A 26,573-nucleotide genomic window follows, 5' to 3' on the forward strand; every position below is an offset into this window, starting at 1 on the left:
GTTCTGTTTTTTGATGTAGTTTTCTAGGTTCAGCACAGTCTTTTGGTGACAGTGACCTGACTGTTCAGATTAACTGATTGTTGGTTGATGTAGTTATTATTGAGTTTGAGCTTCAATGTTACTAATGAGTCCATTGTGAAAAATTGATGAAGTGTGGACTTCATATTATGTTCTTGTGTAGTAGGATTCCAGTCTGAAAATTTATGAAACATGGTCCCTAGAGGAAGAGAGAAGGTCATAGCCTTCTGTAGATCAATGCCTATGCAATAGTAAACATATCGGCTAGTACAAGAGCTAGGGGGTTGTAGCTACCTTCTAGTAGAACCTAGAGAATGAGAGAAGGTTGTAGCCTTATGTAGGTGGGTTCCTGTGTACTAGTATGAGTCAGCACCAATACAAGATTGTAAACATATTTTCTTTAAAAGAAGATAGAGATGAAAACAACATGTAGTTTTCTCCCGCATTGGGTTTCCACCTTAAATCCTGGTGCTCATGTGTGTTTCTTATGTGTGATGGTTTATTCTGTTATTACTGCACATGGTTATTTTTTAATAAATTACTGATGCAATGATTAAAGATCAACATATGATGAATTAACCTAATCATAAATTCAATGGATGTACATTGGTTTCCTTAATAACATTTGTGTGCACACGTGAGTTCCCTTCATAGAAGTGGCATATATAAATTTGGTTATGAAATGGAAAGTTATTTATTTGTAAATACTGATTCACTCCCCCTCTCAGTATTATTCTGAGCAACTAGAATTAGAGAATTTCCTTTAGAAGAAGCTTGATCGCTTGAAGGCATATCTCTCAAGCTGAAAAATCATGAAGGCATGTGATCTATCAGACAACCAATCTTCAACGGAAACAACTTAATATATAGGAAGACAAGAACTAGATCCTATCTTCAGTTGCTTGGAGTTGTTGTTTGGGAAATTATGGACGGCAGATACCAATTTCCGGCAGCAATACCGAGAGATACAAAGGAATCAACTTATATGAAACTAATGCAAACTCCATCAATACTTTATTGGGAAGTCTATCAAAATTATAATTTTTCAAAGTCATGTACCTCAAGACAACCAAAGAAATATGGGACAAAATAATTCAGAACCCAGGTAAAATGTGCTAAGCTCCAAACCCTTAGAATTAAATATGAAACTCTTAACGTGCATAGTGATGAAAGTATTGCTAGTTACTTTTTAAGAGTAAATGAGATTTTTAATTCTATGAAGAATCTAGGTGAAGAAATAAAGAAGGCTACCTTAGCAGAGAAAATTTTGAGGTCCCCATCTTCAAAATTTCATTCAAAAGTAGCTACCATTGAAGAGAAGCATGATCTACAATCTATTACTATTGTTCAACTTCATGGAATTTTAACTTCCTTTGAAATGAGGAAAGGAGGTCCATCAGATATTAGAAAAGTCGCTCTCGAAGCTTCATCAAATGGAAAAGAAAAGGAAGATCTCAAGGAATCAGGATATATTTTAGAACAAAATGAGGGAAACTTTATAAAGAAGCTTCAACGGGGTTCGAGAAGATTTAGAGGTAAGCTTCCATTCAAATGTTTTGCTTCTGGTAGAGTTGGCCATTAATAAAGATAATCATGAAACAGGAGAGGATTCTACAAAATATAATAGAAAAGTGGTTGTTAATAGATGAAGTTATTATAGTCATCAAGATTTTTATTGCCTATCTAATAGCAATGAAGATGAATTTGAACAAGATTTTAAACTACTCGTGGCTTATGACAATGATGATTTTATGGATGCATTAGAAGAGGAAGATTTTATTGAATAAATCACTCAACTTAAATTTGTTTGGAAGAAAATAATATGGTCATAGACGCTTTGACACATCAACTCAATGAGATATAAAATCACAATGAAAAATTAGAATGTGAATTAGTGGGTCTAAGGAAAGAACTTGAGAAGACAAAATCTCCCAATCTTAGATTTGCTAAAGTATCAAAAATCTTAGATGAAATCATCAAGGTTTAGAATTCTCCACTTATAAAGGCTGGTATTGGATACACTAGAGAAACATACCAACTAGAAAAGCCTTTAGTCATCACTAGAAGCTGTCTTGATGCAACAAAAACTATTAAACAATGTGTCAATCCTCAACAAAAACCTAAAGATATTTCCCAAGTAAATCATGCTCATTTTACCCCAAGGGTGGACACCAATAAAGGCACTAATCAAAAAGTAAAACCACCAAAAGGTTTTGTCATCACAGAGACCTATTCTTTAATGGACAATGTTTTTCATGCCATAATTTTGGTTATAAAGTTGCTCAATGTTTGGCTTACAAGACTATCATGACTAGAGAAGCACAAGAAAAAAGCAGTGTGATAGGAATCAAGAAAAGCTCCTATAATAAATTTTCTCCTTTTGAAGATGAAATTGAATGTTCATTTTGCAATAACTTTCGTCATAAAAAATCTGAATACAGGGGAAAACTTCGGCCAACAATTCAAAAGGAGAAAACATCATCAAATTCCAAGTTATGGGAAAAGAAGGAATCTTAGTTTGGAAGATGTTCCATATATCTGTTTGAAGAAGGACAATAAAATGAGTGGTACATTGAGAGTGGATGCTCTAAACACAAGACAAGTGATAAAGATAAACTCCTTTCATCTAGTACTCCAGAAAAAGAAAAGAATGTGTCTTTTGGAAATGACATAGCAGCTGTCATTAATGGTAAAGGTTCTGTTTAGTTGAAATAAAAGGCTAAACCTGGAAATGTTATTTATGTTGATGGCTTAAAGCACAAATTTTGAGTGTCAGTAAAATTTGTGCTCAAGTAAATTAAGTTGTGTTTTGACCAAACAAATGTATGATTCGTGAGCTTGACACATGAAAGAGCATAATCAAAGGCACAAGAACTACAAGCAATCTATATATACTAAAAGGAGGTCATGAACAATGTTATCTAAGCAAAATAGAAGAGAATTGGTTATGGTACAAAAGATTATGGCATCTAATATTTTCTCAAATAAGAAAATCATGCATGCTGAAGGCAGTTCATGATCTTCCAGATATTAGCGTCCTAGAAAATACCATCTGTAAACCATGTCACTTCGTTAAGCAAACTGGAGTTCAATTCAATGATAGAGAAGGATAAACTTGTAAACCTCTTCAAATTGTTCATACTGACTTGTGTGGACCAACAAGGAAAAATTCACCTCGTGAAGAAGAATACTTCATTTTATTCATGGATGATCTTTCTAGAATGTGCAAGATTGGTCTAATAAAGCATAAAGATGAAGCATTTGAAAATTTCAAAGCCTTCAAAGCTTTAGTTGAAAACGAATTATATCTAAAAATCAAATGTCTCAGATATGATCGAGGAGGAGAATTGATATGAGATGAGTATTTTGAAATTTGTGAAAAACATGGAATAAAAAGATAGTTCTATATTTTCAGAACTCCTAAAAAAATGGTGTGGTGGGAAGTATGAATAGAACAATTCAACATTTGAATACTTCTATGCTTGATGAATCTGGAACTCTTGCCACCTTCTTGGGTGAAGTTGCACATACTACTGTAAATATTCTCAACAAAGCTAATGTTCAAGTAAATAGTGGTCAAACTCCATATAAGCTTTGGTATGGTAAACCTCCTACTATAAAACACTTCAGAGATTTTGGAAGCAAATGTTTCATCAAAAAGGCTGATGAAAAACTTGGTAAGTTTGAACCCAGTGCAGATGAAGGAATACTTCTTGGTTATTCATCTAGAAGTACATGATACAAATGCTATAATAAAATAGTTTGAAAAATTGTTGAATGCATTCATGTTGTAATCGATGAAGCATGCAGAAATATGAAACAGGTGAAATCAACAAAGGAAGATGACAATGAGGGATATGGTGAATGTTTTCTTGTATCAAATCAAAATGATATAGAGGAAGAAACTAATGAAGAGACAAAAGAAGATACAACTGAAAAGGAAAAGTTTCCATCTAGGTATGTTCAAAAGAATCATCTAGAATCTCAAATTCTAGGAGAAAAAAGGTCTGGAGTATAGACAAGAAGAACTCTCGCAGGAAATTCTAGTTATCTAGCATTACTATCCTCCACAGAACCACATAATCTTAATGAGGCTAGCAAAGATAGATGTTGGGTTAAGGCCACGGATGAAGAACTTGACCAAATTGAAAAGAATGATACTTGGGAATTAGTTCCTAGAACTCATGATAAAAATTTTATAGGAACAGAATGGATATTCAAGAATAAGTTGAATGAAAATGGATAGATTATTAGAAAAAAAGCAAGACTTGTTTATAAAGGGTATTCCCAGCAAGAAAGTATAGAATTTGAAGAAACATTTTCAGTTGTTGCCAGACTTGGAGTGATAAGAATTTTTCTTGCTCTTTCAAGTTTTCAGAAATTCAAAGTGTATCAAGTGGATGTAAAATCTACATTTCTTAATGGAGATTTAGAAAAAGAATTTTATATTGAACAACCAGAAGGATTCATTCTAGGAAATGATGAAAATCTTGTATGAAAGTTCAAAAAGGCTCTATATAGATTGAAACAAACTCCAAGGGATTGGTATTATTGTCTTGACAAATATATACAACAACAAGGTTTCACAAAAGGATCTGAAGGCAAAAACTTATACACAAAGATTGCCAATGATAAACTGCTAATTATTTTTGTTTATGTTGATGATATCATCTTTGGCAACAATGAAGAATCTATGAGTCAAGACTTTGCTTCTATTATGCAGCAAGAACATCAAATGTATTTTCTTTGTGAACTGACTTATTTTCTTGGTCTACAAGTACAACAAACCAAAGATGGAATTTTTCTTTCATAGACTAAATATCTGAAGCAAATTCTAATGAAGTAAAAAATGGAATATTCTAAACCAGTATGTACTCCAATGGTAAGAGGATGTAGTCTAAGTTCTAATGATGAATCTCCTACAGTGAATAAACTATCATACAAACCTATTATTAGAAGTCTACTTTATCTAATAGGTACCAGACCAGATATCCTGCATGTAGTAGGAATTGTTGGAAGGTTCCAAGCCAATCCAAAGGTATCACATATTCCGGTTGTAAAAATAATATTCAAATATCTCCAAGGAACTCAATACTTTGGTCTATGGTATCCTAAAGATAAATATCTCACTCTTCATGCATATACATATGTGGATTGGGCATGAAATGTTGATGATTGAAAAAGAACTAGTGGGCATGCATTCTATATGGGATCATGAATAGTGTCTTGGTTCAAGAAGAAACAAAGTTTGATTGCCTTATCTATAGCCAAAGTAGAATATGTGGATGTTGCATCTTGCTCCACACAACTACTTTGGATGATGCAAACATTTCAAGATATTCAAATCACATGTTCACCACCCATCTCCATTCTATCTGATAATACAAGTGCCACTAGTATTTGGAAAAATCATGTCATCCACTCCAAGACCAAGCACATACCCATTAAGTACCATTTTATACAAGAGCAAGTGCTTGAACAAAAGGTTAAATTGGAGTATGTTCCCTCCAAATAATAGGTTTCTGATATATTTACCAAACCCATTCCCAAATAAACATTTGAATATCCCAGACAAAAGATGGGAGTATTTTATGCAACATACTGCTATTAAATTTAGCTTTCAGAGTAATGTTTCCAATATGCATGTTTCATGAAGCAAAGTCACATATATACGCAAGTTTACATGGTTGTAGGAGTGTATATGTTTTTTTGATAGAAAAACAGTGGGTCAGACTTAAGGTTAGTTAGTGACATGGGCATTTAGTCTGATATTGATGGTCAGATTTTGTTGATATGATTTATTCATTGTCAAGGATAATTTTAGGGGCGAATGTTCGCCCTTTGGCGAAATTAAGGGGTTTTAAATTTTTAGTGGGCGAATATTTTGTATCATAGTACATTTTTACAAATCACCTCAAATAGCCCACCTTATTTTAAGGGAGAGGGTAAAAAAGGTAAATTTAGCCCTTGAAATTAGAACTTACAACCTTCCATTCGCCCATTATTTAAGTGAATCCATTCGCCCATTTTCAAGAATAGGTTTTATTTAAGTGAATCCTATGCGCCAAATACAATATTTATAAAAGAGGTATGGTAAATTAATAAAAATATAAATAAATGAGAGGAATGGTAAATAAATAAAACATTTTTTATATTTACTCCATAAGTCACCTTATATACATGTAAGGGTGTAAACAAATAAAAATATAAGTAAAGTGGAGGTATGGTAAATAAATAAAACGTCTTTTTATGCTTACTCAAAAGGTATGGTAAATAAATAAAAATATAAATAAACTAGACGTATCGTAAATAAATAAAACCTCTTTTTATATTTAGTCCATAACTCTGGTTCTATTTATGAAGCCTCAAGAAAGAGGTTTTATTTAAGTGAATCCTATGGGCCAAATACCATATTTGTAAAAGAGGTATGGTAAATTAATAAAAATATAAATAAACGAGAGGTATGGTAAACAAATAAAACATTTTTTTATATTTACTCCATAAGTCACCTTATATTTACGAACACTCAAAAAATGGGTTATATTTAGGTGAAACCTATGGCCAAAATACTATGGGACAAATACCATGGACTAGATTGTTATTAATACCATGCAAAAAACCATTATTAACCCTAATATTAGAATTAATAAAAATAAAAATGGCACATGGTATTGACCCATGGTATTCACCAAAATGGCACATGGTATTGACCCATGGTATTCACCTGGAATGTAGCCTATTTAAATGGGGGAATTAAACCAACATGTAGCCTATGCTAAGATTCACTAGGAATTTACAAAGTTTTATTATTTAGTGAAAGACTCGCCAAGATCTTACAAGATTTTATAATTGAGTAAAATATTCGCCATGCCTGGTGAGAGATTCGCCAAAAAAATTATATATACATATTATATTATTGATAAAATCGCCTTCCTTTTTTCCTATATACCATGGAGATTCGCCCATTTATTATATTAAAAAATTTATGGGGGTTCTTAAAATTTTCCCTGTTCATTGTTGTTTATTTGACTAATGAAGATGAGTTGATGAATGATTTGTTGAAACTGCACAGGTATCAGAGGTTCAGGGGGAGCATTAGCCTTCAAAAACCTTATGCATTGTTGGCATCATGGTTTCTGAATTCAGCTATGGTTTCGAATATTCATAACATTTGATGTAAAGGTCATGGAAAAACCTTGTTATAGACATAGTTGGGCACTACAACCCCAATCACATATGTTGATAAACTAAGGGCTCTTAAACCTCTAAAATTGTTGTTTCATACCCTAAAGAATCATGATTAACTAATTACATCATTTCCCAGAACTTCCACCTGAAAAACCGCTCAGAACTGGCCAAAACTAGACCATACAGACTGCTCCATGGTCCAGGTGTGATGCATACTGAAAAAGCCTTCTATGGGGTGCGATGAGCGAGAGTAGACAAAAGGCAGAGACAATTTGCTGAGTGGAAACCCAGAGAATCTTCTAGAAACTTCTCATATGACACTTGCCTCTATGAACTCGCTGAGGGATGAGTAAGAGATCAATGAAATCTCCAAGTGGAAACATGAACTATCAGTGGAATGACACTAATAAAGAAACCCAAAGCTGAATCACCCCTTTGCAAATATCTATAAATGGATCCCTCATCTGAGATATCTGGAGGATGGAATTTTGTAATTTGTAAGGAAGTGCTGTTGGTTTCTCTTTGAGAATAGACATTGTATTGTTGGCTGATCTTTCTTTTCATGAGGTGAAGAGGGCTTTGATGCTGGGAGGATGATATTGGATCAGACAGCTGGGTTGTAATCCTCTCTTCTATTTCTACTATCAATAAAGTTCTTTAAGTTTCCTCCACATAATCATGTATTTGTTAATCTTATTATTTGTGGATGCAATTGTATGGTTAATGTATTTTTGATTCTGCATTGTTTATGATATCATAGATCGAGATACTTTGATAGTGTTTTGTTTCTTTGCCTCTACAGGTATTGTTTAAAGTGGGACAAGTAGGAGAGTAGTGGCAAGCTCTATCAAGGGAGAGAGGAAACAAGAAAGGAGCCAAGCGGAAGATACAGGTTGGACCTCTTTGCTTCTCTCTTATCTATCATACATAAAGGAATTCTCGAAGTTCTTTGAATTGTTTGTTTCTAAGATAACTACCAGTCTTAGTGGGACTAGTAGATCGAAAAGACGCTAGTTTTCCTGAAAACAAAATGGCGACTCCACTAGGGACCGAATAGTTTGTTTGTTTTTAACTGTTGTTTCCTTTATAAATTACAAGCGGAGCTTGAAGTTAATCCAGCTAGCCTTAGCACTACTCTTGGTATGCAAGTGCAAAGTAGATCAACACTGCTTTATTCAATCTTCGGGTTGGTTTATGAACTGAACATCTGACTTACAAACATCCTAAGTGCCATTGTGGTAGCTCAATAACCTAATAATAGCATACCCCTGTACTTTTCTTTTACTGTCTATCATAGCTCAGCATAAATCACTGAACTTAGCTGCAAATTTTGAGCAAAAACCAAACTCAGTTTCCTTCCCTAGTCCATCGCACCTCCCATATGTTGCAGGTGAGATGCAACCCTGTTTCCCTTAAGGATAGGTGTGATCACTGAATGATATTATTTCTCTCTTTGGAATTTGTTTTTTTCCTCGTTTTCATCTTTATTTAGTAGTTTTTCTACTTATGATCAGTATATCATTTCCGAAGCCTCCTTCCTTGACATTATTCAACCTCCATTGATGAGGATTTGTGAATGTTTTATGTATTTTTCATCATTTTTCATCATTCTTTGTCAAAATTAGCTTAATCGAACTGTCATTTTTGATGTAAAGAAGTGTCGTAACTGTCATTTTGAGTTAAAGAGAAGAATGTCGTAAAGTCTTCCTCCTCTACATAGTTTATTGTACTTTTGTCATTGTGTTTGACTTAAATTGTCAATATTTGAAGTGTCGAAAGTAGTTTTCGATTCAAAATTGAAAGTGTTATTTTAGTATAACTTTCGTTTTGAGAAGAAATTGTTAAGTGTTGCTTTGAAGAAAATAGTTCAGATATGTACTTAGTTTTCCTTTTTGGAATTCTCACATTAAGGAAATGAAAAAAAATACATGCATGTGCATTTTCATTTAGACTGCATGCAGAAAATGATTTAGCAAAAGTGCATTTAGTGTGTGCTCTCTGCTCTCTGTTGAAAGAATCGTACTCTAGTTTCCTTAGTAGCTAGGATTTTCATTCCTAAAAGAAAACAAACGATTGTTTATCATTTTAGATTGCATATTTAGGAATTTTACATCTACATCACATGGTGAACGTTGAAAGACAAACTTCTAAGAAAGATCAACTCTAAAATAAATCTCAATGAACATAACAATGCTTTGGAACCTAACGCAACACATCTAGAGGTCTAGGCTAGAGACGTATTCTGGCATCGTAAAACCTGGTAACTATCGTTTTCATCGAAGATTGGGTGATTCCTCCACTTTGATACGACATATGCTAGTACGGAATTGTTCTCCCCATACCGTCGAGTATATATTGGGAGACCACAATAGGCTGATATCATTTATCCATAGGAAGCCGTATCAGCCGCCCTATTGATCGCAACACACTAAACACAGCATTTGGGAAGATTGACTATCGTACATAAGTCCTTGGTAGTTTCTCTTTAATTACCACCAAGGTGTATTTTATAGTTTTGCAATTGGTTTGGTAATCCCTCTGTCTAAATTTCCAGAGTAGTCACTTTCATTCCTTTTTGACTCATTAAAAGAAAAGGTCCATTTGAGCACTTGTCACTTTAGGCTCATTAAAGATCAAAGGCAACTAGAGTCATCTTTAGCTTTTTCTCGACTCTTAAAAATTGAAAAAGCAAAGTTGTGTCAAAGCGTCATAAAATTTATTTAATTTGGAATAACATCCCCGTTCCTTCGTTGATCTTAGGTTGATGTAATGGAGTCCACCAATCAAGGGATTCCCCTTAGGGGGAATCCTAGTATTTTCTCTTCTTGGGGAGATATTGGTGCTCCATGTGTGGCCACATTGTCCCTTCCAGGAATCACAATTGGCCCTCCGATATGGCTATTCTCAACCTCTATCATTGAAAACACCATAATTCCTCAGCAATTGAATCAGAAACCAGATGATACCATCTATTTCATTTGTTTCTCCCTCTCCTTCTTCCTCTTCGCTTGGTGAAACCAGTGATGCTATAAACCAAGTAACTAAGAAGAAGAAGAAAGGGAAGGAGGAGAAGAAGAAGAAGTCAGTCAAGCAAGGGGGCAACCATGCATCATTTGGCGAAAATCCACACACCGAACCTTCCAAACCCAAATCACCATACATAATTTGCAAAGGAAACCACTTTCATCGAGATTGTCCTTGCATTCCGCGGATCTTGAGAGAATGGTCTCCCCATTTGCATAGTCCAGTGTCATCAACCTCTGTCGATCATGTTGAGAACACACCATCAACTACTGAAAATGAATTCAATGGAAAAAAAGGAAAGTTCAGATTTCCATGTAGGTTGCGTGAAGGCGATCATGCCCTTCATCGTTGTCCTTTTCTTGATGAAGCCAAAAGTGTCTTGGATAACTGTCTTGCTTCACGCAACGACTTCAGCCTGGATACAAGAAACTCTTACCAAGTCCATCGCTAGTTGAAAATACGACTGATATAACTCAATTGTCTGTTGAAATGCCTATATTTGAAGGTAAACCTTCTAAGTCCATACCAGGCTAAAGTCAACAGGTCGAAATGGCAGTCGACCTAGTCTTGCCTTCAGAAGGTCCACCTTCAAATGATATAATTTCCAAAGAGAATGAGAATGACACCGTTCAAATTATTTTTATTAACACAGAGTCTCATGAACATGGGGGAAATCTACCCGTTCCTTTACAACAGGAGGAAATTCCCCCATTTCAATAGGTTCATCCAGCCATTTATTCGGTCCCCCCTCCAAGTAATCTATTCGTTTCATTCGATTGCAATCAACTAGTAGGCCCCTGCCTTCCATCTAATGTACCATTCCAAATCATAATACAAGTTTACAAAATGATTGTGTGTGGCACTATTATAGATGAATGGGCTTCAGTGAGAATCCTTTCTTCAATTGCTTGGAAAGCGCTTGGTTTGCCATCGCTTTTTCTTGAGAATCAAAATTTTTCAGGCTTCAACAAAGGAACCAGTCGACCGTTAGGGATCCTTCCAAAGTTGCCTATAACTTTGAAAAGGAAAACCGTTCACTTGAATGTGATGGTAGTCCAAGGACCATTAGACTAAAATCTACTCCTTGGACGTGACTACATTTACAACATGGGAGCTATTGTTTCCACACTCTTTCGAGTGATGTGTTTCTCGCATGAAGGCAGAGTGGTGCAACTTATCGACCAACTTTCATTTCCCAGTTCAAATGCAGCTACGAGTCAAACATCATCCCTAAATGGTATCTTTGCATCAAGAATGCCTCTTCAGCCTTAAGTTCATCCACCTCATTACTGTGAGTAGTCAGATGAAAGTAACGAAGCTTAGGGGGCATGCACCCTGGTTTGCTTTGGCATAAAACCCAGCTGAAAAAATAGATTTCCTTGTAGGTTATATGACCGGTTTGAAACACCATTTCCGTGTAGGATATGGGATCAGTCTCAAACAGTTATCTCCTCACAAGTTATGTGATTAGAAGCTGACACCATTCACCTTGGTCTATTTCGATGGACAGAGCCAAGGAAGTGTTTTGTCTGCTCCGTGGATGAAGCAATCCTGCTTAAATGTAGGGACTTCAATAAGGTAACCTGGAAATTCTTGTTTTCTCAATACCTGGGGGCATGCAAAGAGTTTTGTGTAAGTGAAAAATGACCAATTTCATTTCTTAACATCCTTAGTCCTTTAGGTTCTTAGTTTCAACTTCTTAGGTTAGGTGATTGGTCTGATCAACCATTCACCTTTGTGAGCGGTGCACAGACAAAGCAAAGGAAATTTTTTATCTAGGCAAAAGACAAAACTATCCCACCTAAACTCAGTATTTCTTTAGCTTTTAGTGTAGTTAGCTCTGTAGTTTGGTCATTTCCAGCCTACATAAAAAGGCAATGAGTAAGGTTTCGCATGGTGCAAGCTCCCTAAAAAATGAACCTACTAATGAGAGACATCTTTAAAACGACTGGCATGAGCAATGTCTCCACAACGTTCAAGCTCGTTAAAAAATAAACCCACCACTGAGCACATGTTAACGCAAGGTTCAAGCTCATTAAAAAATAAAACTACCTTCAGTAAACGACCTTTGTGATTGTTATTGGCCTTTTGAGCCTTGGTTGTGTTCCTCCCATCACCTCCATTCTTTTGGCCAGTCATACACTTCCACTTAATTGTTTACCCTTTTGAGGAATAGATATGATGAGTGATTCTGTTAGCCACCCTCTTTACACTGTCGTGTTTGAGAAGTTCCAATCTTACCTGGAATGAGTTGCAACCCAAAAACATCACTTGTTCCTCCAACACGAGTCTCTTTTAAGCTCTTTTTAGACTCATAAAATATGAAAAGATTGTCAAGCTACTGGCCTTTCCAGCTCATTAAAGTAAGGGGAATCGCCATCCTTCCTCTACATTTTAATATGTTTAGACCTGAGGGATCATTCCACAAAAAGATCGAGCGCTTGTCTTTTTCGGCTCGATAAAGTGATCGAAAAGTCATCCCTTTCACTTTTTCGGACTTAAGGGATTATGCCACGAAAAAGGACTGCTCGAGTTTCTTTTTCATCCCTTTTCAAACCCTCTAAACATGAAAATGACGAAGTTATCCTTGTTGTTAAAATCATTAAAACAATAGTGACAAACTTGTCCATATGGACAAGAATAAGTTTCACTATCTCTGCACTCACCAAACATGGCGACAAGTTTGCCTGAAGGGAAAATTACAGGACAAGCATATGTTATCCTCCTCAAGCTTTGTTGAAATTTGGTACCAGAGGACAGGTGGTTCCCTTAGGCTTTGATCTTTGGCCTAGGAAAAAGTGTCCAAAAGAATTTAATTTTTCTCCTAAAGCGACTTTATAAATTTATAAAGTTAAATCTAATTTAAAAGTGATTTTAAGTGATAAAGTTACTAAGTCTAATTTTAAAGTGACTTTTATAAAGTCAATGAAAAATTAGAAAGGAAAAGTGACTTTGGAAATAAATGACTAAGTGGGTCTTTATTAAAGTGGAGTGAATTAAAAAATAAAAGGTGAGATTTAAATGAGCATTTAATCTCAGCCATTGATCTAAATCTATTTCAGCCATTGGATTTAGATATCACCCAAAAGTTACTTGAATCACCAAAAAGTCATTTGGAGTTATATTAAGGGAGGAAAAGGAGGAAAAGATCACATTCGATTCAATTATTTCATGAGCAGATTGGGAGAAGGAGAGCAAGAGAGATTTCTGAGCAGGGTGGAGAAGGAGACAGCAGCTTGGCACACATTCCAGGGCAGCAGTTGAGCAGATTTGTATAGTTGATTCAGCACACAGTGAAAGGCAGATTTTGGCACGATTTTCGAGGAGAGGTTTGCACAAAAATCGAGGAGCAGTTTGATGGTTTTTCTGCATGCAAAACGAGGGCCATACAGCAGCATTTAATGCTGAAAGTGGGTACGAAAATCGAGGAGACTGAATCAAAGACCATTGCATTCCTCATGTGAGAGGAAAGAGCAATGCCCATGAGATGTGGACAACATTGTCCAATCTCTACCAGAGTACCAATGAGAACCAGAAAATGGTCCTGAAGGAGAAGCTGAAGAACATTAAGATGGGTAATGATAGTGCAGTTGGATATCTCACAAAGATTACTAATGTGAGAGATGAGTTGGCAGCGATTGGAGAGGCCATTCCACCCACTGAGTTGGTGTGGATTGCACTGAATGGCCTCCCCCTTTCATGGTTGAACTTGGTTGATGGGGTTTGTGCACGTGAGACCCTTCCCACATGGGAGAGGTTTTGGGATGATTGCATTCAGACAGAGATCAGGAAAGGTCAGCTTGGGGCGGCCAAGCCAGTTGAGCAGGATGAGGATGTAGCACTGGTGGCAGGAGGCAAAAAAGGCAAAGAGAAGAAGCAAGCTTCCACAAGCAGTGGTGGGGGAAAAGACAAAGGTAAAGGTAAACAGGGGAACACACAGAAGGACTATTCCAAGGTGAAGTGTTGGAATTGTCAAAAAATGGGACACTATGCAGTTGTGTGTCGGGAGAAGAAGAAGAAGAAGGGGAAGAACCAGGACGTGGCAGCTTCAGCAGAGATTGAGGACTTTGCTGGTCATTTTGACCGAGAGTTTGCATTCACTACGTGTGAGTCCTCTAGTGCAGGATCACCTGCCACACAGGTTCAGAGGGAGCATGCTTTTCCCTCTATTAGTGGAGCATCTTCAGGTATCTGGTATGTGTACAGTGGGGCTTCACGTCATATGATAGGAGTCCGTGAGTACTTCTCAGAGCTTTCAGAGAGTGGCACTGATATTGAGGTAGTACTCGGTGATGACAGAGTTGTTAGAGCAGTCAGGGTGGGGACAGTGACATTTCAGAGGGAGTCCAAACCTCCCTTGAAGGTGTCAGAGGTTCTTTATGTGCCAGGGATGAGGAAGAACCTCATATCTGTCTCAGCTTTGGAGGACAGAGGATATGAGGTACTGTTCAAGGGAGGGCAGGTGTTGATGTATCCCAGGGGAACTCCAGCTGATTCAGCTAAAATGATAGGTGTACGCCATGCAAAGGTGTACAAGTATGCATTCCAACCCCTTTTGGCATTGAGCAGTAGTACCAATAGCAGAGCTAGTAGTTCTGAGCTGTGTGAGATTTGGCACCGCAGGATGGGACATATGTATCATGGAGCCTTGAGGACATTGCGGGAGATCACTACAGGTGTGCCAGATTTCAGTACTGATCACTTTGATACTTGCAGAGGTTGTGCGATGGGCAAATTTGCCAAATCCCCTTTTCCCAGCAGTGACAACAGAGCGACGGGGATACTTGATTTGATTCATTTCGATGTGAGCGGTCGAATGTATCATGTTTCCTTGAGTGGATATGAGTACTATGTTTTATTCATTGGTGATCACTCCAGGAGGATCTGGATTTATTTTTTGAAGGCCAAGAGTGAGGTCCTCAAGCGGTTTCAGGAGTTCAGAGCTCTTGTGGAGACTCAGACAGGTCAAAAGATCAAGTCCTTGAGGTCGGACAATGGAGGAGAGTACACCCTTGGAGAGTTTGTTGACTATTGTTCAGAGGCAGGCATTAGGAGGCAGTTCACTGTTCCTTACAACCCCCAGCAGAACGGGGTTACGGAGAGGAAGAACAGATCGATCATAGGGGCTACCAAAGCCATGTTACATGATCAGGGGTTGCCATTGTTCTTGTGGGCAGAGGCCTGCAACATGGTTGTTTACTTGTAGAACAGGAGTCTGCATCGTGCCTTGGGGCACATGACTTCGGAGGAGGCTTTCTCTGGGAAGAAGCCTGATATTGGTCATCTTCATATCTTTGGATGCATTACATACTCCTATATAGCCAAGGAGAAGAGGACCAAACTAGATCCCACCGCAGAGAAGGGTATCTTTGTGGGCTACAGTGAGACCTCAAAGGCCTTCCCGATTTACATTCCTGCACAGAGGAGATTTGTTGTCAGACAGGATGTGAAGTTCGAGGAGGACAGGGCCTTTAGGAGGTCACGGGAGTTAGAGTATCTGGATCAGCCAGACCCTCAGCAGCAGTTGAGTCAGTCGCAGGGATCCAGTGGGCAGGGATCAGGAGGATCCAGAGGTACATCTATGAGGATGTCAGGTCCGTCAGTGAGAAGTGGCTCACCGAGCCAGAGGGGTGGTGCTCCGGGCAGCATGCAAAGCAGTTCACAGAGTAGTTTACTAGGGAGTCCATTGATGGATAGTTAACACGGTGCCTCAGCTTCTACAGGTTCAGGTGAAGGCAGGAGGACAGCAGACAGACAATCATGAGTTCAGGCTACTGATGGTGATGAGGAGGAGGAGCTTCATTCTCATATGGGAGAAGCATGCTTAGGGAAGAGAAAGCCCAAGTGGCTTCAGGACAACTTGAGAGATGCCACATCTGTTGCTGAGCCGAAGAGGCTGGTTAGAGAGAGTAGACCACCTGAGAGGTTTTGTAGCTATATGGCGATGGTTACCAACATCCTTGACTCTGAGCCTTCTAGCTATGAGGAGGCAGCTAGCCAGCAGGTCTGGAGAGAGGCCATGCAGGAGGAGTATTCTTCTATCATGAAGAATGATGTTTGGGAGGTGGTGCCGAGGCCTGAGGGCAAATCCGTGGTTACTTCCAGATGGCTTTACAAGGTAAAGCATGCTGCAGATGGCAGCATTGAGAAATTCAAAGCGAGGATTGTGGCTAGAGGGTTCTCCCAGGTAGAGGGAGTTGATTATGAGGAGACCTTCGCTCCCGTGGCTCGATATACTTCGATCCGCTCCATTATATCGATAGCAGCAGAGATGGGTTGGAAGATCCACTAGATGGATGTGAAGACTGCATTTCTCAATGGCTTCATACAGGAGGAGGTGTACATTGAGCAACCACAGGGCTTTGATGTGCATGGGAAGGTGTCCCATGTGTGCAGACTAAAGAAGGCCCTTTATGGCCTGAAGCAAGCTCCCAGAGCTTGGTACTCCAGGATAGATACATATTTGCAGGGGATGGGTTTCACAAAGAGTGAGGTAGATCCAAACCTTTACTTTATTGTGATTGGTGAGGAGCCTCTCATTTTGGTGCTGTATGTGGATGACTTGATCATTACAGGTGCAGAGAGACTCATAGAGCACTGCAAGAGAGATCTTGCGACGGAGTTTGAGATGAAGGACATCGGCTTGATGCATTACTTTTTGGGTTTGGAGGTGTGGCAGGAGGAGGGGCATTTCTTCCTGGGGCAAGGGAAGTATATTGTTGACATCCTTAGCAGATTCCACATGGAGGATTGTAGACCAATGCCGACACCAATGATCACCAACTGGAAGAAGCTTCATGCTTCGGATTCCGAGTTGGTGGATCCCACATTGTATAGGCAGCTAATTGGTTCCTTGATGTATTTGGTCAACACTAGACCAGATATCTGTTCTGCAGTCAACACGATGAGTCAGTTTATGTGTGAGCCTAGGAGGGTTCACTAGGTGGCTGCAAAACACATTTTGCGATACTTGCAGGGGACAATGGATTATGCTCTGACTACAGGTAGGGAGATGGAGTGAGATTGGCAGGATACATTGATTCTGATTGGGCAGGTTGTGCTTCTGATAAGAAGAGCACTTTAGGGTGCTGTTTTGGGTTGGGTTCAGCAGTAGTGTCATGGTTCAGCCGGAAGCAGCAGTCAGTAGCACTGAGTTCAGTGGAAGCAGAGTATATGGCAGCCAGTCTAGCTAGTTGTGAGGCTATCTGGCTTCACAAGATGTTGTTTGGCTTATTTGGTCAGCCGTTGAGACCTTCAGTGATTTACTGTGATAATCAAAGTTGCATTAAACTCACGGAGAATCCAGTATTTCATGACAGGTCAAAGCATATCGGGATCAGATATCATTTCATCAGGGACTATGTTCAGAAGGGAGTTGTGAAGCTTCAGTATATTTCCACTGATGAGCAGGTTGCAGATATCCTTACCAAATCCTTACCACGGGGCAAGCATGTCTACTTCAGAGACAAGATGGGTGTGGTGAGGAACACCTTCCTCGGTAAGAGGGAGTGTTGAAATTTGGTACCGGAGGACAGGTGGTTCCCTTAGGCTTTGATCTTTGGCCTAGGGAAAAGTGTCCAAAAGAATTTAATTTTTCTCCTAAAGTGACTTTATAAATTTATAAAGTTAAATCTAATTTAAAAGTGACTTTAAGTGATAAAGTTACTAAGTCTAATTTTAAAGTGACTTTTATAAAGTCAATGAAAAATTAGAAAGGAAAAGTGACTTTGGAAATAAATAACTAAGTGGGTATTTATTAAAGTGGGGTGAATTAAAAAATAAAAAGTGAGATTCAAGTGAGCATTTAATCTCAGCCGTTGATCTAAATCTATTTCAACCATTGGATTTAGAGATCACCCAAAAGTCACTTGAATCACCCAAAAGTCATTTGGAGTTATATTAAGGGAGGAAAATGAGGAAAATATCACATTCAATTCAATTCTTTCATGAGAAGATTGGGAGAAGGAGAGAAAGAGAGATTTCTGAGCAGGGAGGAGAAGGAGACAGCAGCTTGGCACACATTCCAAGGCAGCAGTTGAGCAAATTTGTACAGCTGATTCGACACACAGTGAAAGGTAGATTTTGGCACGATTTTCGAGGATAGCTTTGCACAAAAATCGAGGAGCAGTTTGCTGGTTTTTCCACACACAAAACGAGGGCCATACAACAACATTTAATGCTGAAAGTGGGCACGAAAATCGAGGGGACCGTACAGCATTTATTGCTGTCCTGTTTGCTGTAATTTCCAGTTTGCTATGAAGCATGGGAAAAGAGATAAGTTGTAAATTTGCTTGCTGATTTTTTGCTGAAAATTTCTCACTGTAAAAGGCATTTTTCAGAAATAAAGAAGAGCTCTCAAACTGGTTTTCCCCAAGAGTTGTAGCAGGTTTTTCCAGGGTCACATTGACCAAAAATCTCAGTGTTTAAATGTGTTTTAATGGCTGTTTATTACTGTTGATTTTTATTTCTGCAATTTCCAGCATTTTGTAAAATTTCCGGAATTTGTGTTTTCAGCAAATTTATTTTTTCCAGCTTGCTAAATGTATGGTTATGGGAAAGAGAATTTAACTATATGGGAGAAATAAGGAGAAACTGAAAACCGGGGTGGGAAAACAGAAATTTCTACAAGCTTGACAAAGATAAAGACGTACTGGTTAGCAATGACTGCGGAAAAATGGAATAAAACTTGAAGAACTTCATTGGTAGCAGGTCGCTCTTGAACATGATGCTTTCACTCCATCATCATGATTGAGTCGGGTTGGCTTATTCTGTTCATCAGTCACATCACCATTGGTCCTCTGCACCATCCAATTTTGGGGTTAACGCTACCAATCCATCTCAGTGTCACTGATATGTTCAAGAGAAGTCATTTAGAGAATTCACCACCCAGCTAACGCCTCATCTACTACAATACCTTCCATTGTTTATGACCGCCATTCCTAAACCTTGTATCATGAGATCATTTTCACCTCCAGAAAATCATTTGCTTCGTTTCATGTCGTAGATGTGGGATTCATTAAGGCCCTCCTACAATGGGTCACTTCTTCTCAACATCAACTCATTATCCAAGAGGTTGACTTAGGAACAACCCTTTTAGTACTTTGAAGCTTGCATGCCTCAATGGAAAGTTTCTCACTTCCGGTGACGAGTTTACACTGATGGCCTTCGACCGAAAGATTTTTTGTGGTGTTCGACATCAGATCATATATTCACACCATGTGAATTGTACTGTAGTACCTTGAGGGTCATTATCATTATCGGAGATTCCTCTCATGCCTATTAACAACTTATATCATTGGATGGTAATTTGGTGATGTCTTTCAATGTTCGACTTCAGAACATCTTTTCACATGGATCGACTTGTACACCGAGAAAAGATTGAACGATTTTGAAGACCATAGATCTAGTTTCATCCATCTAGGCTACAATATATTCGGGAAAATAATGATAGCAAAGGTACACAGGAGCTGCATAGATGATCATCCAAGCTAACGGATGATGACTCTACAAGAATCACTAGTCTGCAACAGTAGACGATTATCTTTCCTATGTCCATGAAAATGAATTTATAAAGCTGAGCATGGGAATGCCCAACACAGCTAGGTCATGGAAATAATATGAACATGATGTATTGTATTGTATTTTATACAGGTCACCTTCTAGTTCGAATACCTCGGATCCTCATGATAAAGCACTTCACCGAACATCAGAAGATTTACAACCTCATGCTTTAGGGGGCAACTATTATAGACATATTTGGGCACTACAACCCCAATCACATATGTCGATAAACCAAGGGCTATTAAGCCCCTAATAGTGTCGTTTCATACCCTAAAGAATCATGGTCAACTAATTACATCATTTCCCAGAAGTTCCACCTGAAAAACCACTCAGGACTGGCCAAAATTGGACCATACAGACTACTCCATGGTCAAGGTACAATTCATATTGGCTACTACACTAGCGAGGTGTGATGAATACCGAAAGAGCGTTCTATGGAGTGTGATGTGTGAGAGTAGACAAGTAGCATAGATAGTTTGCTAAGTGGAAACCCAGAGAATCTTCTGAAAACTTCTCATATGACACTTGCCTCTCTAAATTCGCCCAGGGATGAGTAAGATATCAATGAAATCTCCAAGTGGAACAAAGAACTATCAGTTGAAGGACACTAATAAAAACCCAGAGCTGACTGACCCCTCTGCGAATATCTATAAATGGATCCCTCATCTAAGAGATCTGGAGGCTGGAATTTTGTAATTTGTAAGGAAGTGTTGTTGGTTTCTAAAAAATAAATAAATAAATAAAAATTAAACATTCAATAATAAATATTGATGATAAAGATTAAATAATCAAAGTATTTATTCATTTTTACATTAATAGCTGTATTAAATAATAGTTATTAAAAATACTTTAAAATAATTCAAAATTATTTATTATGATTAAAATAAATGAAAATATTAAAACAGCCGACATCCACTTAAATCTTCTCACCTCAAAACTATTTAAACCCTAATTCAAGCTCTTCTTCTATCAACATTCAAGAAGTCCTAATGATGGATCCCTGTTGGGATTTGAAATGTTGACGAAAAATGGTTTTTATTGTGGGTTCTTTGGTTACTAAGTTAGAAGACATTGTATTGTTGGGTGATCTTGATTTTCATGAGGTGAAGAGGGCTTTGATGCTGGGAGGATGATGCTGGATCAGATAGCTAGGTTGTAATCCTCTCTTCTATTTCTACTATCAATAATGTTCTTTGAGATTTCCTCCATATAATCGTGTATTTGTGAATCTTGTTGTTTGTGGATGCAATTGTATGGTTAATGTATTTTTGATTTTGTATTGTTTATGATATCATAGATCAAGATGCTTTGATAGTGTTTTGTTGCTTTGCCTCTACAAGTATTCTCTAAAGTGGGACAAGTAGGAGAAGAGTGGTTAACTCTATCAAGGGAGAGAGGAAACAAGCAAAGAGCCAAGCGAAAGATACAGGTTGGTCCTCTTTTCTCCTCTCTTATCTGTCATACATAAAGGAATTCTTGAAGTGCTTTGAATTGTTTGTTTCTAAGATAGCTACCCGTCTTAGTGGGACTAGTAGATCGAAAAGACACTAGTTTTCCCAGAAATAGGCCTCTAGTGTAATTATATGTCTTTGTCTTTCATAGTCTATTAATGAGTCCTTCTGGACATACAATTTAATTTGTAACCTGACTATGCATGGGAAGGATAATGTAATAATTGCAATTATACAGTCATGTATGATTTAGTATATCCCCACTTGGTTGGGTGATTGATGTATGTATGAGTCATTGGTGATAGGGAGGTCATACTCACTTAGTTGAGTTATATAGTCAAGCTATTTTTTAAAATTATACGAGCAGACTCTGCATGTACTCAGGGTGAGCATGGACATCATAGTGCATCTCAAAGAGGGAGAATATCATGGTTCACCATTTTCCCTTGATGTCAAAGGGGGAGAGTATATTGTTCTTGCTTGATATGTCTAACAGGTTATATAGCTTGAAGTAATCAACACGAATATGGTTGCCCTCAAGTCCAAAGGGCAGATTGTTGGCATTATAGTACAGGTGTTTTCCTTGATGGCAGCCCACTCACACATTAGTTCAAAATTTGATAAAGCGAAATTCGCTTTGTAATAGGTCAATTAAGGGGTAACATGGTAATGGTATAGAATAATGAGAAGATGGGAAAAAGGACTACATATCAGAATCAAGAAATTGAGGAAAAATAATGTTTTTAGGTATATTAAGCTTTATACGCTAGTTCACCTAGTCCAACTAGCATATACAAGCAGGCTCACTATAAAAAATGAGGGTATACGTATGCACACATTTTCAAAAGAGGAAAAATTCGTATGAGATGGTAAATTAAGAAAAAAAAATCATGTTAAAGAATACCAAGGGTCCATACCATGGTATTAGCCTACAACATTGAGTGGAATAACATTTACTTGATCCCATCTAAGAATACCACAAGTTCTATGTGTTGTTTTGGTCCAAGGTATTGAGAAAGGTTAAAACTATATAAGGAGGAGAAGATGAAAGGGCTATGTGTGCAAGTGGATGGTTTTTTTCATGAATACTTCTATATGAAGTATATTTGATGTTTTAAGGGCTATGGTAATGATATGATATAAAATATCACATGCACCTTTGGATACAATGTTGGATAAGGATCATGAGACTTGGAATGACTGATCATTGTATGATCTGATAGTTGATGGGCTAGATCTGATTCCTAATGCACATTTTATCCTTTATTGTGATGATCTAGATATGTTTGAAGTCTGGAATAGTTGCGAAGTTATAAGTAAGTATTTTCATATCTATACGTTTGTTAGCTTTGGTGAAGGTGCATATACACGTTGGTTCAACTCTTCGAAGTAGTGTCTGCAAAAGAAAAGCTTGATGTTCAGACATGATTGATCTATCTGATCAATGTTTTTGCTTTACTACTATCCATCAATGATGTCTTCATTAGATCTGAATGCAAAACTGATTATATAAGGATATTGAGTCTAATTGATAGATTAATTAAGTGAGAAGGGTGATCTTTGTTGATGTCTATTTAGAATTATGTAATTTGATAGTAGACCTTCATAATGCTACTTTTTGGTACAACTTTTGGTTCAAAAGTTTTATGATTAAGCATTTTTAGAAGTATGTGTAGATTGGCTTCATTGAAGTAGTGTATACAATATGGCATATGATTTTGTGGTTGCAGTTGGTTCTCGTTGTTGATGCAGTTTTCTAGGTTCAGTATAGTGTTTTGGTTACAGTGATCTAACTATTCAGATTGACTGATTGTTGGTTGATATGGTTATTATTGGGTTTGAGCTTCAATGTTACTGATGGGTCGAGTGTGAAAAATTGATGAAACATGGCCTCCATATTGTGTTTTTGTGTACCAGGAGTATCCAATATGAAAATTTATGAAACGTGGTCCCTAGAGGAAGAGAGAACGTTGTAGCCTTCTGTAGTTCGGTGACTATGTACTAGTAAACATATCGACTAGTACAATAGCTAGGTTGTTCTAGCTCCCTTGAAGTAGAATTTGGAGAATGAGAGAAGGTTGTAGCCTTCTCCAGGTGGGTGTTTGCATACCAGTGTGAGTTTTCACCAGTACACATTGCAAACATATATTTTTTATATTAGAAGAAGACAAAGATAACAACAGGTGGTTTTTCTCCCGCATTGGGATTCCACCTCAAACCTTGTTGTTCATGTGTGTTGCTTATGTGTAATGTCTTATTCCGTTATTGTTGCATATGGTTAGTACTTAATAAAGTACTGATGCACTGATTAAATATCAACATATGATGAATTAACTAAATCATAAATTCACTGGATATATTTTGGTTGCTTTAATAATAGTTGAGTTCACACGTGAGTTCCCTTCAGAGAAGTAACATATATAAATCTAATTATGAAATGAAAAGTTATTGATTTTTAAATACTAATAAATCCCCCCTGTCAGTATTATTCCCAAGATAAGGATTATTCCACTATAGTAAATTTCCCTATATTTTGAACAAAACCTAGTAAAAAATGTTGAAAGAATTGATATCATTCATTAGCTTATGGTTGTAAAATGAAACATGTAGTACATGAAGGATCATTTACCTATTAGCGAAGTTCTTGTAGAAGCCCTATCAGGTTTTTCCATAACTAACTTTTCCTCAATGCCTTGGAGGATTTCCCAATGCTTTCTAAAACTTTTCCATGATTATCCAAAAAAGATATGCATAAAAAAAGAACATTCAAAGGGATCAAAGCATCTCGCATATAAAATCAGAGGTAAATGAAGTCCCTAACTTAACATACAACACATAGTTGAATCAATAATAAATTAAAAACCATGCGAATGATCAAGGAATCTCACAAATAACATAAAAATATATGCAATTAGGAAAGAACAATTGTTTTATTGAATTTAGAGGAGGACAAACTTACAACCTCATTCCATTGATGTTACAAGCCTCTTTCAATGGTCTCCACTCTTCTCCTTGGATGAGAATCATTTTAGCCCTATTTTAGTACCGTAAGTCTGTTAAGTTATGGTATGTTCTATGCTTATAATAGTTTACCTCTTTTCTTTATTATATTCCACTAATTAGCAATCATACGTACATAAAGTAAAGTGCAGATAGAACATTAAACGATTGACAGAAAAAAAGCCAAGACAAGAGACACAAGATGTGGCGGCTAGCCAGGGACAAACCCCACAATGTGTGGGGAAACCCTTTGATCAAATCTTCTTTTATCTTCAATGATTCAGCAGAGAGAAATAGTACAATAAATCTGATTCATATCAGCAGTAGCAAACCCTAGATCAGTAGCATCAGCATTAGCAGCTTCATTATCAAACTAGGGCAGACCATATCTCACAAACCGACAGTCGGATTGACTTCATTCCACCACCAAAAGTTTCAGCTTCCAGAGGAGGTTCAGATGAACCTACAGCACAGTTCAGATGAGGAGATCTTCTAGGCCACGCAATTCAATCTTTGCTTCTGCAGTTGCAGCTTCAGTTTCAGCAGTTTCCGGCTTCAAACTAGGGCAATCGATATCTTGCAAACCGTTCGTCGGATTGACTTCATTCCACCACCAGAAGTTGTAGCTTTCAAAGGAGGTTCATATGAACCTACATCGCAGTTCAGATGAGGAGATCTATTAGGCCACGCAATTCAATCTTTTCTTCTGCAGTTGCAGCTTCAGTTTCAACAGTTTCAAGCTTCAAACTAGGGCAGTCGATATCTTGCAAACCGTTCGTCGGATTGACTTCATTCCACCACCAAATGTTGTGGCTTTCAAAGGAGGTTCAGATGAACCTATAGCGCAGTTCCAAAGAGGAGATCTTCTAGGCCATGCAAGCCAATCTTTACTTTTGTAGTTGCAGCTTCAGTTTCAGCAGTTTCCGGCTTCACATGTGTGAGAGAGAGAGACCCATTTCAACGCAGTAGAGAAGAGACTCATATCTGCGCAGTAGAGAGAGAGATGTGATGAGATGAGTGAGTCCAAATCAGCAAAAGTCCTCTTATATTTATACACAATGTTGGTGGGTGAATAGATGCAACTGTTGGGCATTTGAGCCTACATGAGTTGTAGGTCGGCTTGAAAATAATTCCATAATCAAAATAAATTCATATCGTCATGAATACTTATCAGAATTGGATGATATTTATATCAATCCTACACCTCTCGACGAGAGGAATCCAATAAAAATATTATTAGCCATGAATAAGATGACCCACATGAAGTTTTTCCCTAGTTTCCAATTTTAACACTCCCTCTCAGCCATGGAAAACTTCATCTACAATTTGTCTATCGGTCGTTACTATTCATCCATCAAATGCACTACCTTGTACAACCTGACCCTTGCCCTGCTCTACTTAATTTTTCCTGTTCTACATTGTCTTATTCTGCCCTGCACTGATCTGTACTGTTTTGTTCTATTCTGCTCTGCTCTTGCATTGTTCTGTTCTACTCTGCTTTTGTCCAAATTATGAAGAAGAAGAAATGATCGAGGATGTATCATACTGACTCAAAGTCAGTCTCAGAGTATGTAGCACTGGTCCTAGACCAGTCTCAACCAACCCAAAGTCAACATCATAGTGAGTACAACTCCGATGGTCCCAGACCAATATCATCCTGCACTGACTCAAAGTCAGTCTCAGAGTATGTACAACTGATCCCAGACCAGTATCAACTGACCCGACGTTAGCGTCATAGTATGGTAGAACTCCTACCACTGGTCCCAGACTAGTATCATTGATCCCAGAGCAATGGAGGTCATCCTAGCGTAGGGAGTACGGTAGTTACAACGATGCGTCCATCGATAATACTATGGTCCCTAACTTCATTTCCCTGCTCATTGATCAGATGAGAGGTACTTGCCATGAGTACCAGAATGCATGGGTAGGATGACTCGACAGGAGAACTAATCAATCCTGTCCTCACAGGAGAACACATCAATCCTGCTACAATCGCCATGGAGAACACATCAATCCAAGCCACCATGGAGAACACATCAATCTGAGCCTCACAGGAGAACACATCAATCCTGCTACAATCACCATTTTGAACAAATCAATCCAGGCCTCATAGGAGAACTAATCATCCTGCTACACAGGAGAGCGAATCATCCTGTTCCACAAGAGAGCGAATCATCTTGTCCCACAAGAGAGCGAATCATCTTGTTCCACAAGAGATCGAATCATCTTGTTCCACAAGAGAGCGAATCATCTTGTTCCAGTGCGCACCACCAGGGGAGGGTGAGTCACCCTGTGGTTGTATGTTGCTCCAGTAAGAACCACAAACCTTCA

Source organism: Pinus tabuliformis, chromosome 4_2 (assembly GCF_031772625.1).
Source record: "Pinus tabuliformis cultivar Carrire ecotype Pingquan chromosome 4_2, CPIR1, whole genome shotgun sequence".
NCBI classification, from domain to species: domain Eukaryota; kingdom Viridiplantae; phylum Streptophyta; class Pinopsida; order Pinales; family Pinaceae; genus Pinus; species Pinus tabuliformis.